Source organism: Struthio camelus, chromosome 23 (genome assembly GCF_040807025.1).
Source record: "Struthio camelus isolate bStrCam1 chromosome 23, bStrCam1.hap1, whole genome shotgun sequence".
In the NCBI taxonomy this organism is placed as follows: domain Eukaryota; kingdom Metazoa; phylum Chordata; class Aves; order Struthioniformes; family Struthionidae; genus Struthio; species Struthio camelus.
Genome location: NC_090964.1, coordinates 5,197,784 through 5,210,230, shown reverse-complemented (window position 1 = coordinate 5,210,230; position 12,447 = coordinate 5,197,784). Strand labels below are relative to the sequence as shown.

Here is a 12,447-nt window from a genome sequence, read left to right as displayed (position 1 = left end):
ATAATCATCCATCAAACACTAGATGTTAATACTAGCATTTAATTTGAAAAATGGAGCTTTGCTTTTATGTATTTCCACGTGCTTTGTGGAAGTAGGAAAGGCTAATCATGTCAATTTAAGAGAGGCAGAAACAGAGGACATGCTTCAGAGGGGGGATTCAAGCCTCATTCTAATCTTTGCTCACTATTTGGCCAAGTGAACTATATCTACTTCTTCACACAAACAGAAGAGACATAAAATGACATGTAAAATTTGTGAAGCCTAGTTCCAGCTCTGCCACTGCGAGCTTTTGCAAGTCACACCATCTGGGCATGCTAGGAGTGCAAGCAGGGAGGGTACAACCAGAGCATTTTTGGTGGGGAATCAAATGCTGCACTTACAGTGTTCACATTAACTCCAATATTAGTCTTCAAGCACAATCCTTAAGCATATTTAATTTATTTGTTCTCTCTCTTTAGCTTCTTTCTAAGTGGACACTGTCAATGCGGGCTTAGGCTTCTCAGTTCGTGTCTCCAGTGTTAGGTTTTTACAGCGACAGCCTGTAGTAGTCTTGGAGGAGTTAAAGAGTCTTCCTTCCCTTTGATTGTTTTCTATGGTGCGGTAATACTTGGACACTTCAAACAGAAGCGCATGGAAAGGCAAATGAATAGCTATGTGGTGCTATTAGCAACATGGTAACGACACCTCAAGCCAGGCACTTATTAGCATAGCATTTTCCTTCCAGGTTAGGAAGCATGACCTGAGGTACGCTGTGCTCTGATGTTGCATCTCCAGCTCCTGCTGCTCACGGTCACCCCTGCAGCCTGCCCTGGTCTCCACTACGCTACCACGTTGCTCTTTGCCTTGCGCTCTCTTGCGAGCTCTCTTGCTCTATCAGGGGGAGCACTTCTGTTCTGGACCCACAGCAGTAACAAAAGCTGTGAGTGGAAATGCAGCAAATCTCTGCTCTCCAGGGACAAGGAATAGTCATTCATCAAATTCTAACTCCTTGAGCAGGTGTAGAAAAAATTAATAGTATAAATCCTATAAATTCTCTTGGGTACCTTTGCGACTGAATCAAAGAGAAACCATAAGTGTCAGCTGCTCAGTGACTGAGCAGACCCAATGGAGTCCTGCAGGGGTCTCAGCTAACAGCCTGGCAAAAGAGACAAAAGGGAATGAAACAGGCAGCTGTAGAAAGATGAGGCCTCCCATTGCATTTAAATTCCTTGTGAAGTTAAGAAGCATGTTGTTGTACATGCAGAGTGATGTGTACATATAGAGTGATGGAACTTGCAGTAAACTGCCTAGAAGAAAAGCCTTCATGTTATTTAAACGGGTAAGTAGGGGCTCTGACTTTAAATATCTAGAAGTCAGATGTCTAAGACTATTCCACTTACCCAATGCCCCTTTTATAGTCAGGGGAGAAAAACACTGAGTCATCTCTTCCCAAAACAGACAGGTAAGCCAGGTCCAGTGAATCACCCTCGAGGTCCTTGTTTCTTTCCACTGAATACAAAAAGGATCTGGAGGAGTGGCTCAGATTTTATTTGTCTTTTAGATACCGAAGTACAGTGAGAGGCATCTCACCTTAAAAACAATTACTGTCTTCTAGCCTTGAAAACCTGCACATCAGTGGGTGCATCTATGCTATTAAATTGCTTTCCTTTGCATTTTAACTCCAGGGCACCAGTCTTCTCATCCTCCATGCTAAGCAGATGTTCAGTTCCTGTGATTCACTCCGAAATAGACTAATTCATCACACTGGTGAGGAAACCAGGACACTGAATGCAGGACATCGAGTTTCAGGGTCTACAACCAGAGGCTGCCACAAATACACCAGTCCTGGTGCAAGGGTCAGAGCTTGCTCTTTTGCATGGGTCCCAACAGCAGCTGTAGCATGAAATAACAGGAGTGAGGCTCCATTTTCAGAACAGGAAGATGCTTCTTAAAGATTTTTCCTAAGTGCCAACAACCATTTTTGCAGACGGGGTGCTGAATGTCACTGAAGGTGTCACAGGCTACGGGGCTGTCAGCTCCTCTCTCCTCTCCAACTTGTTTCACTCTCCACCCTGCTTATCTTGCCTTAACTCGGTCAGCATTGAGAGGAGGCCATGATGTACCCCTCAAATTCATCAATAAGGAGTCCCAAAGACTCTTAGTTTAAAAGAAAAATTGCTAGTAATGCAAGAGAACTGAGAAAAATGAGATTTGCTTTCTTTCTACAGACAGCATGTCCATGGCATCCTGTGTCACTCAAAACATTCCAAAAACAGAAAACGTGGGCTAGTAAAAATTGATTATAGACCTAGTCCAATGTCTAGTTGGTAAAATGCTCTTGGATCTCAGTGAGCCCTAAAATTGGGAAGAGAAATCAAAACAACAGGCTGACCAAAAACAAAAGTCTGGGAGCTAAATTCTGTTCTCATTCAACCAGCTGTAACTTTGCATGGGCACTGCTGGATTTAACCGACCAAGTTCACAGGAGCTACTCTGAAACAGCCTCTGTGAAACCAAGATCCCAGCAGATGCCCCAAACAAAGTGTTCCAAGCTGGTATCACCTTTCCCTCCCCTCTTCATCTGCTCAGTTCTTCAGCATTTTAAGCAATTTTGGGGTACAGGAATTTAAAAAAAAAAAAACTGCATTAAGAGAGGAAAGGATGTTCAGATTCTGCAGAAATTGTGAGATTTTATAAATTGCTAGAAGTGGGACAGAATCAGAACTTTTGAAGGTTTCTGTAAATAAGGAATACACTTGTTTTTATGGATTATGATGATTGCACAGCAAAGAGGGAGGAAATAGAAGGCACAGAAGACGTAAGCAATACTGGCACAGTGAAAATCCACAAGGACAGACCTGCTGCCTGCTCTGTCCCCTCCCTGCCCAAATGCTAAAAATCATACTCTGACCTGCCCTCTCTCTCTTCTCCAAGGAAGATAAAATAGCCTGGCAAAGGAGAGCCATAAATACTATCATATAACAGGATTGTGCTTGAAATACCAAAATGAAATAGCAAATTATTGGACATTCTAGGCTCAAGAGTTTTGTTTTTATACACTGGACCTGGACCCAAGAAACCTTGCCTCAATGCATTTTTTGCAAGAACTCACAGGTCCCCATGGAAAATACTGATTTTAATTGATCACAATGCTAAATAGGTCGATAAAGGAAATCCCTCACCAGACCGAGAAGGGAGACCATTTTGTCCTTCTGTTGCTCCTTCCCTTGTTGGGATGCTCAGCTCCTCTCTGTCACTTTATCTTGGGGGCATCTGCTTCAAACATTGATGTTTCCTCTCCAACTCCGAACCTCCCTAAGCTTATTTTGCTTCGACAGCGAGGAGGAAGGGATTAGCTGTCATCTGAGAAACGGCTGTACCAAGGTTTTATGTAGTTGCAGCAGCAGGAGACAGCAAAGCTGGATTAAAAAACAAAAAATCCTGGCAATTTTTATTTTAGCTCCATGTAGACTGATAGATATAAGTAAAAAGTAGCATCTCAGTGAGAGAGCTGCTAAGACTGCCACTTGACTGCATGGTGTGAATTGCCTCCTAAGGGAACCTGTTCTAAGACAGTTAGGCTATTACATTAAGTATTACAATTAACAATGCCAAGTTACCTAAAAGAACCTGACAGGGAGATACCTACTGAAGGATCCCTGTTTTCTAAAGCCATTTGTATGCATTTATTCGGGAAAGGAGCAAAGGTACCATGCACGCAGGAGTATGCATGCATGTTTATGACCAGTTGTGTGTGTCTGTGCACATATTTCAGTGTGCACTTGGGATCACCAAAAAATAGGAAGGATCTGTGTTGTTAAGTTAATCCTCCTGCCCCAGGACAGCATGCGCTCTGCATACCATTCCTGTCAAATATCTGTTTGACCTGCAAACTTCACTCCCTACCCTTTACCAGGGCTTTTATCACTTCTGCCACAGAAGTTTTTCCTTGTATTTTGCTTGGATCTTCCTTGTTGCCATCTGTGCCTGTGATTTCTCATCCAAAGCAGATGTGAAGGTGGCATTGCTCCCCTTCTAGCAGCTGCCTCTTCTGCCTGAAGACTATTATCACTTAGTTTTCTCTTCTCTAAGCTACACAACCCAGTCATTTCTCTCTATCCCTATCAAGCACAGTTTTCCAGACCTCTGATCATTTTACTGGTCTCTTTTGCAGTTCTCTCAATTAATTGGCCTCCATCACTCTTGAAGTTTACTGCCCCAAACTGGACTCAATACCCCAGATGAAGCCTCCTAGTGCTTAGCAGAGCAAAAAGCTGATTTCACACATCCTGCTATCGTTGTTTCGTGTTCTGCTTGTGATCGGGTATAATCCCTAGATCTGTCTCTGAGGAAATGCTGTCTACCTCCTTGTTGCATTCTGATGAGAACTATCAAGTTGCAGATGGCTTTTGGCTAGTTCATGAGTCAGCCCAGGTTTGAGAACTTCAGTGAATCTGATAGTCGTGATGAAACTTGGACTGGAAGACTTTTCATAAAAAGTACACCAGCTCTTTAGTAATGGTCCTTTTCCAGACACCACTACAGTGGTTAACTGTCAGATCTGAGTGGCTTCTAGTTTTACCTCTTTTACTGAAACAATTCCTTATCCACAATATTGTTAAGCATCACATCAGCGGGGGTTTACCAATTTTCATCACAGCCTTGAAGGGCTCTTAAATAGCATCATTAGAAAATGGGACTTAAGAAAATTTTACTTCTGTTACAGAGAACGCTTGTATGTCTTGATTGGAATAAAAATAAACTATATGTCATTTTGTTGTTGTTTTTGAAGGCGAAATGCACCAGCTTTCAATTTCAGAAAGCAGCACAAATTCCTCTGTCTCTTTTAAGAACTACTACCTTATCATTCCTGGCGGAAAAGGAGCTAGAAAATCTGGGAAAAGGGAAATGCAGTTTGTTTTTCCACACTTTTTGCACTGTTACCATTTGCAGAACAGTTTAAAAAGACCGATTTAAGCACAGACTGTGTTTGCAGAGTTTGTTAGACCCAACCTAAACGGAAAAAACAGCTTCTGTATTCAGTCCCTAAACTGCAAAACCAGGACAGAGCAGAGTTTACAATAGGGGAGCACCCCAAAGACTTCACCTATTATGAATACAGCTCTGCTCTGCACGTTTTAGAAGACCCAGTCTCATTAAAAATTAATTTATACACTGAAGGGTCATTTCAAACAGACGGCTGTCAAGGCCAACGTGGATACTTCCCCCTGCTAAAGGCTCACTAGAACAATCAGACTAAGGAATAGATTTTTGCAGGTGCCAGCCCTCCAACTCCTTGCTAATCTTTTCTCAGCACTTCACAGGAAAATATAGCCCTGAAGCTTTCTGCTGATAACTGAAAACTGAATGTTTAAAACATTTTGGCAGCCAAAATCCAAATTATTTTCATTAAAACGGAAGGAATTTGGTTTATCAATAAAATCCAAACTCTAGAAAATCCTCAGCTCTTCTCGTTCCTTGGACAAAGCATCTACTTAACTTCACGACATTTTTAACAAAACTAGACTTCAACAAACTTTTTCACATTCAACTTCTGCTCATTCTAATGCAAACATCTAAACATCTGGTCATACCTTCATATGATTCAGTGCAGGGCTGAGCAGACCCAGTTTTGCCCCCTGAAGTTTCAGAATATGGTTTTAGACTGGCATTGTATATCATGTTAAAGCTCTGTTTTAGGGTATTAGAGGTCCCACAGTTATCTCCACTTAGTTCATTGGCACTCTTCATTTTTCAGGCCTTAGAAACTGCTAGCAGAAGTCTCTAAAGAGCAACAGCTGGCTTGGGCCCATGTTAGTATCTACAGACGCGCTGCAAATCCCGCTTCAGCTGAACCTGTTTGATTCAGAAATTGTACCAGATCAGAATTTCAGATGAGGTTTTGAGTAGACTTCACCTAAGCTGCAGCTGCACCGCACCAGGCACTGTCAAACATACTGCAGGGAAGGGCTTTTCCCCACAGAGCTAGTGCTCTAAATTGGATACTCCAGGTTTTAGTGTCCTTCCACTGGCCACATTCCTCTATTATACCAGCTCATCCAAACTCTACCCACACTCAGGCAACCACTTCCCTTCTTCCCCAGGAAAACACACAGAGCTAGATGGAAGCATCACAGTAGTGAGGCTTGGCCCATGGGATAGCTTTTGGAGCACACTGCCACAAGCAAATATTTAATTGGAAGGAAATCACAGAGATGAGCCTGTTCAAGGTCACTCAGCAAAGAAATAACACAGGAGTCCACGCCTCTGTGTCACTGCATTGCCCATGCAATACAACAGTGTTGGTTTACCATCTGAACAAGAACGGGAACTGTTGCAGTGACTTCAGAGTCACTAAAATGCAGAATTCTTTACAAGGGAATGGCCCAAAGGTGTTCAGATCACCTCAGAGCAGTCGTGGAAAGGCTATGACAGTGGATGAGCTGAGTTAATGAACAGAGCTTTCCCATCTTCACTGTCTCCGACCCCTAGTTGATGAAAATAGAGGACGTTTAAACATTGAAACTCATAGCCCTACTTCGTTCAAATAACAACGCTGCTTAGCATTCAAACCCTTGCTAAGGGATAGTGTTTATTTTATTTTAGAGTTTAATTGAATCCCCAGAAGGCTGTCCCTAGGCAAATTCATTTGAGCAAAAGACTAAAAATAGTAAACTTTGGGACACATTTGGGACAAGAGCTAAGGGAAGGTGACTTTTCACAGCTATAAACCCTTCCCTCAGACCCATCCCCAGCATAAAGTTCTGCCAACTCTCCATGAGTCAGTGCTCCTGTAAAGTCAGGACTCCTTTCTGGCTTCAGTTTCATGCTTTCACCAGAGAATCATGGTGTGACTTTGACCCAACTTCCATTTGGTAACGTCAACAATATGAAACCAATTTGGTAGAGCAGATCCTAACTTATATCACCACAAGAGCTAAATTCAGTCCCTCACACTGCTGGTCATTAGCAAGATTATTCCATCCGAGTTAACCCTGCTAAGAAGCGCTGTCTGGCTGCAGATGTGCTTTGGAGGAGATGGAAAACCCGGTCCAGCTTTGATTCACCAACACCGTGTGGCAGATTCTTCCCAAGTTGGCTTCCAGCAGAAGCTCCTAAGAAGTCAAATCCTAAAGGGGCTTATTAAATGTGCTCCATGTAAAATCGCTCTAGGCACAGTGTGAAATATGTTCAGACCCCTGTATGAATGCTCTCATGGAGGATTTAGGCACCTAATTCAACCCACATCCTCTTACTCCAGGCTGAAAGCATGCATATTTGTACTCCTCAATTTATAGATGGTGCTTTTACTCCTTTGCCTGACCTGACTGCCCTGGAGATCTCCCTACAGAGGTAGCCCCCAAACCAACAGTGACTTCACCTAGAAATTGTGGCTGTCTACCACATTAGCCCCAAGGACCCTGATCCACATCAGGGACAGTAGGTGCCCAAGACCTCACCTTCTCAGAGAGTTCAGCTAAAGAATTTCAGCCTCCTCCCACAACAATCACACAGAGTTAATGCCTGCCGCCTTCTGGATCTGGCAACAGCCGCCTGAGCTTTCTCTTGCCAAGTGCCAGTCATTGCTATTGTAACTAACTAGCTAATGGCCTGGCAGGATGCCTTGAGCAGACCTAGGGTTAATGAAGACTTCCATCAAACACCCTTTGCATGGGTGAAGGTGACAGGGAGATTTAATACACTGTATTTGTTTGGAGGGCACTGGTGATAATTAAAAATTAAATGGACTTTCTCCATTATGCATTCATTATGGAGAGTTCTATATTAACCAGAGATTTCAATTAATAGTAGTTCTTCGCTAATCCAACTTTTCCAGCAGCTAAACTTATCACCAGAGCTAATTGCTAACGCCCCTTTTATCCTCCATCTCCATGTACTTTTAATCTCTTGCAGCGATCCAGGCATTTTAGGGGAAGCTCTTACTTAAAACCACTCTGGAGGAAAGTGGAAGAATATCTCCAGGAAAGTGTTCTCACCTCTGTCCCAGTAAAGGTTTCTGTTCGCTAACAGAAAAAAACAACTCAAGATGTTTCTGTCCTCCACAGTCACAGGACAAAAGGCTGACACAACTCTTCCAGTGAATGTCATGCACATGTTAACTCAATGCAGCTCATTCTTTTACTTAGTACTACTTCTGAGTTCTACTGATCAAGTTATTATTGCTGTTAACATTATTTATAGCTGCAGCATTGTCATGAATCAGACCAAGTATCTGCTGACCCTAGCGTATTTCACAAATGCTTACCGGCTTGTTCATTCAAGGAGAGAAAACAAAAAAAAGAAAACCCACATACCCTTATTTAGGGAAATCTTGGAAATCGACATTTCCCATCCAAAACTGCAGTTTTGTTTTGAAATTCTCTCCATATTTACTTTAGCAAATGATAGGAGGGAACAACCACAATATTAGAAGGAGTGTTTCAGTTTGTGTTAAACAAAAGTTTAGAGGGATTGCAAATGTCTCCTAACCGTTCATCAGAACTAAGAGTAAACTCCAAATATCCATTTTTCATTTTACAGATGACTTTGTCCCAGAGGTCCTTTTGCTTGGATTATTTGCGAGGACAGTTTGTTCCTCACTTACATGCAGCTTCCTCGTGTGTCAAGGGCCAGGAAAGGTTCTCAAAACAAACCCATACCAAGTGATATCTGTCCTCTATTTGATGGTGGATCAGAAAGTCCTTTCTTCTTTGAACGCTACAAGTTAAGGGTGTCTGGCCAGGCATCCTTGGAAAATGTCTTTAACGCAATCCACCCTGCCCCATCAGGAAATCTGACCTACATCAAAACTGTCTCTACTTCTCTAACAAAACTTGTTCTATCTGTTGCCAAACCAGCTCTTCTAAATATTGCACAGTACCCCAGGGACACATAACAAAAGACTGCAGAATGGTTGCACTCGTTCAGATCAAGGGTTCATCTTGCCCAGCTCCCTCTCTCCAACACCGCCTCTAAACAGGGAAGAGCAAGAGCAAGGAACGCTGATATGATGCTTTCCATACTATCTCCTAGCCTCTGGATTTTTTCAGCTGAGGGTATTTTCTGAATCGATAAGTTTTGCTGTAGTATTTTGCATTTACTAACTCTCAGCAGGGCTCTCTAGGTAACCCCACCATCAGGCAGAACAATAAATAAGAAAGAAAAGTGATTACTGACTAACGCTGCAATGAGTTGACAAGACTTGAGTAACTGTGCTCCTGTTGCTGAAGATTCCATTTCTTGATGCAAGGGGGACCCAGGAACCCAGCTGGACATTTGCACCATGACTTCCGCTAATGGGAAGCAAACAGCCAGTCACCTCTGTCATTCCCCAAACTGGTACTGCCAGTTTGCACTGGCACTGTCCTGAGCTGTGGGTCTGCAGTGAAAGGCATCCTTAACTAAGCCATGAGCATTGTGGAGGCTCAGCAAAGGCCATGCACTAGATGAGGCCGCATTTTTGGAGAGTAACATGCCTTCTTCATTTCCCACGGCAGCAACAGGCAACTCTCCAAATCCTGCAAGCCAGCATTCGGGTCTGTTCTTCTGTCCATGCATGCGTAACTCCCGTTAAATTATTACAATAATAATATAAAACATTTGTAAAGTGTCCTTCAGCAAATGGTCCCAGGGCGTTTTCTTATTCAGGCATAATTAAACAAGCAGTGAACATAGCCTTTTCCCATTCAGACTTAACAGCAAAACCAGATGGGGCTCTTTCCAGTATCAGTCAGTATCAAGACTGTACATTGACCTCAGGTCAGGGATGTGGGGAAGCTGTATTGAGAAAGGAAAAGTAGAAGCAAAGGGTGTAGGGACAACGTTTATGCAGTGCCTTCCTCTGCTGATCTGATTTTCCTGGAAAAAGACTTTGGTGTCAGTCCAGCACCTGAGAAATACCTTCCAAAAACAAAGTGTGGTGAACAGAGCATGTGAAAGACAGCAAGGGGAAAGCGGAGGAATGAAAGATAGCAAAGGGAAGGATGAAGAAAAAGATCACTGCAAGGAACATCCTTTTCCCTGGGGGCAGGGATAGCCTTGCTCTGTGGTTGCAGCACCAGCACAGACAGACCCAAACTAGCCTTAATTTAGGTTTCTCACATGGCAACAGCAAGGGTCCTGCTTCACCAAGGATTTATCATTGCTGCTGGTCCCAATACCTACTCAGGGCTCCAGATGACACAGAGAGGCTGCCCTGGTCACACAGCTATTAGTACCCTGGACTACAGTGAGTTTAAATACTCCAAATGCTGCAACCAAACCTCTGACTGCATATGCAGATACATCTGATCTGTTTGTTCAGGACATAGCGCAGAGCAGCTGTGCTTCTGGCCTGCCTTCTCAGGTAAAACAGTGGGATCCTCAGATAGCATCCTGGCCCAAAGATGGGAAAGGCCGTGGGACAGGCACCAGAGCTCAGAGAGGGCCTAGAAACGTACACAGAAACAGATCGAGTCACAGACCTGAGGTTTTGAAAGGTTTTAAACTCTGGATTACAGAGAGTGGGAGCCTTGGTTTGTGTTGCTGTTGACACAACGAGTGGGAAGGAAGGCTATTTACACCTTTTACTTCAGGTCATATGTTACTTCAGTCTCTGGCATCGACGTTTCTGTGCTCACATTTCCTCCACCCACAGGAGGTGACTCAGGGAGCAAACTCAAATATCTTGCTCAGTATAAACAATCCAGGTGAGCTGGATTGAGATGGGATACCAAACACGCCCGCAGAGTATGAAATACAGGTGCTTCAGGAGCAAGGACAAGAGGACAGAGATGGGGCAGGACTTCATTCACAAGCGTTTCCAGCTTTCAAGGCTGGACGGCACAGAGTCCTTCGTGCCTCAAGCCCAGGGGAGCACAACAGACCAACTGCCTGCGGGGGGGGCAGCATTTTTCCACTGAACACCGAGAGCCTCCACGTTTACTCCAATAAAAAGCCTCTGTCTGGAACAAAAGCCCTGTGGAGACAAAGCTTCATGGTCATGGGCTGTCAGAAAGCCCAGGGAAGCAGCTCTGCACGGGAATGGGCTCTACTCAAAGCCCTTGCTTCACAAAGTGGACAATGATGATGCTGTTTTTACCACTCATGCGCCCACCATGGCCACCTACCACCACGTAGCACGCACCCTCCTGTACACATTAGGTGCACTTATTCCCAGAGGTTCTCTTCTAGTGAGGACAGACCCTACCAGACCTTTACTCAAGGTCACCTCAGAAAAGACTATGACTTGTTTCTCTTGCACTGAGCTGGACTGGCAGGGAAATATCCTAGAATGGCTGAGGTTGGAAGGGTCCTCTGTAGATGTCTAGTCCAAACGCCCTGCTCAAAGCGGGATCACTGAGAGTGGAGTCACCAAAAGCAGGGTGCTCAGAACCTTGTCCAGACAGGTTTTGATTACCTGCAAGGATGGAGCCTCCACAACCTGCCTGGGCAACCTGGCCCAGTGTTTGACTATCCTCACAGTAAAAAAGGTTTTTCTCATGTTTGATTGAAATTTCCTGCATTCCAAATTACATCTATTGCCTCTTGTCCTTTCATGGGGCACCACAGAGAAAAACCTGGCTCTTATCTTCTTTACTCTCTCCCATCAAACATCAGCACCAAGCCTGGCACCACGGCTGCAAAAGAGAAAGTACACTGTATCAGCCTGTTGAAATTACCACTACACAGAAGAGAGCAGGACTGCCCTTGCCTATTCCTCTTGCAGAGGGTGAAATTGAGGCGCTGGCATACAGGACACTTATAGGATTAAAATTCAGCCTTTGTCATCAGTCAGGTTCAGGCCTCAGCCTTCACCCCTCCGCCAGTCTTCTCCACCTGGCACAGCACTTTCTGCAAAAGCTTGGCATTAACAACTATCTCCCCAGTTAAGCAGACAGCAAAATCCCTTTGCTTTCAGAGAATGAGCCACAATGGGTGCATATGGCAAGATGCGCAATGCTAAGTTTCTCCATGTAGGGAATCACTGACATGCATGCACAGGGAAGAACCAGTTGCCTGCTGGCAACTGATTTAGTGGTGGCTTTGGAAGGCATTATCCAGTCTTTGCTTCCAAATAGCTCTTCAACAGCAGCAGTTTCATATAAATATATAAATAAATATTAAAAAAAAAAACACCCTTCAAAATGGAGGCCCAAGCAGAACTATAAAGGGTTTATTATTGTTACAGTTTCTCTCTTTTCCTTTTACTCATCGGGCTTCTGCTGGCCTCTGCAGGCCTTCCTAACTGTTGCCCCTGCTCAGTGGTGGCATTCAGGTGGGTGCTCATCCACAGCAGGGCACGGCCTGAGCTTCTACAGGCGTTGGGGACCATCTAGCGGCCCCCAACCGGATTGCAGCAGGGCCCTACTGCAGCTGAGGACCAGGCAAAAAGAGCACCCAGCCAGGTCAGATATTAACTGCACCCTTCCTGGATCCTGGTCCCATTAGACTGGCATGAAATTGCAGACTTCCATGTCCCTTCTTGCA

General features: G+C 44.1%; 1 long non-coding RNA gene across 1 annotated transcript in view; it reads right to left on the bottom strand.

The window, feature by feature from the left end:
• LOC138062040 (uncharacterized) overlaps positions 1–12,447 on the bottom strand; it is a 110,358-nt gene that overhangs the window by 97,058 nt on the left and 853 nt on the right. The window lies entirely within an intron of this gene.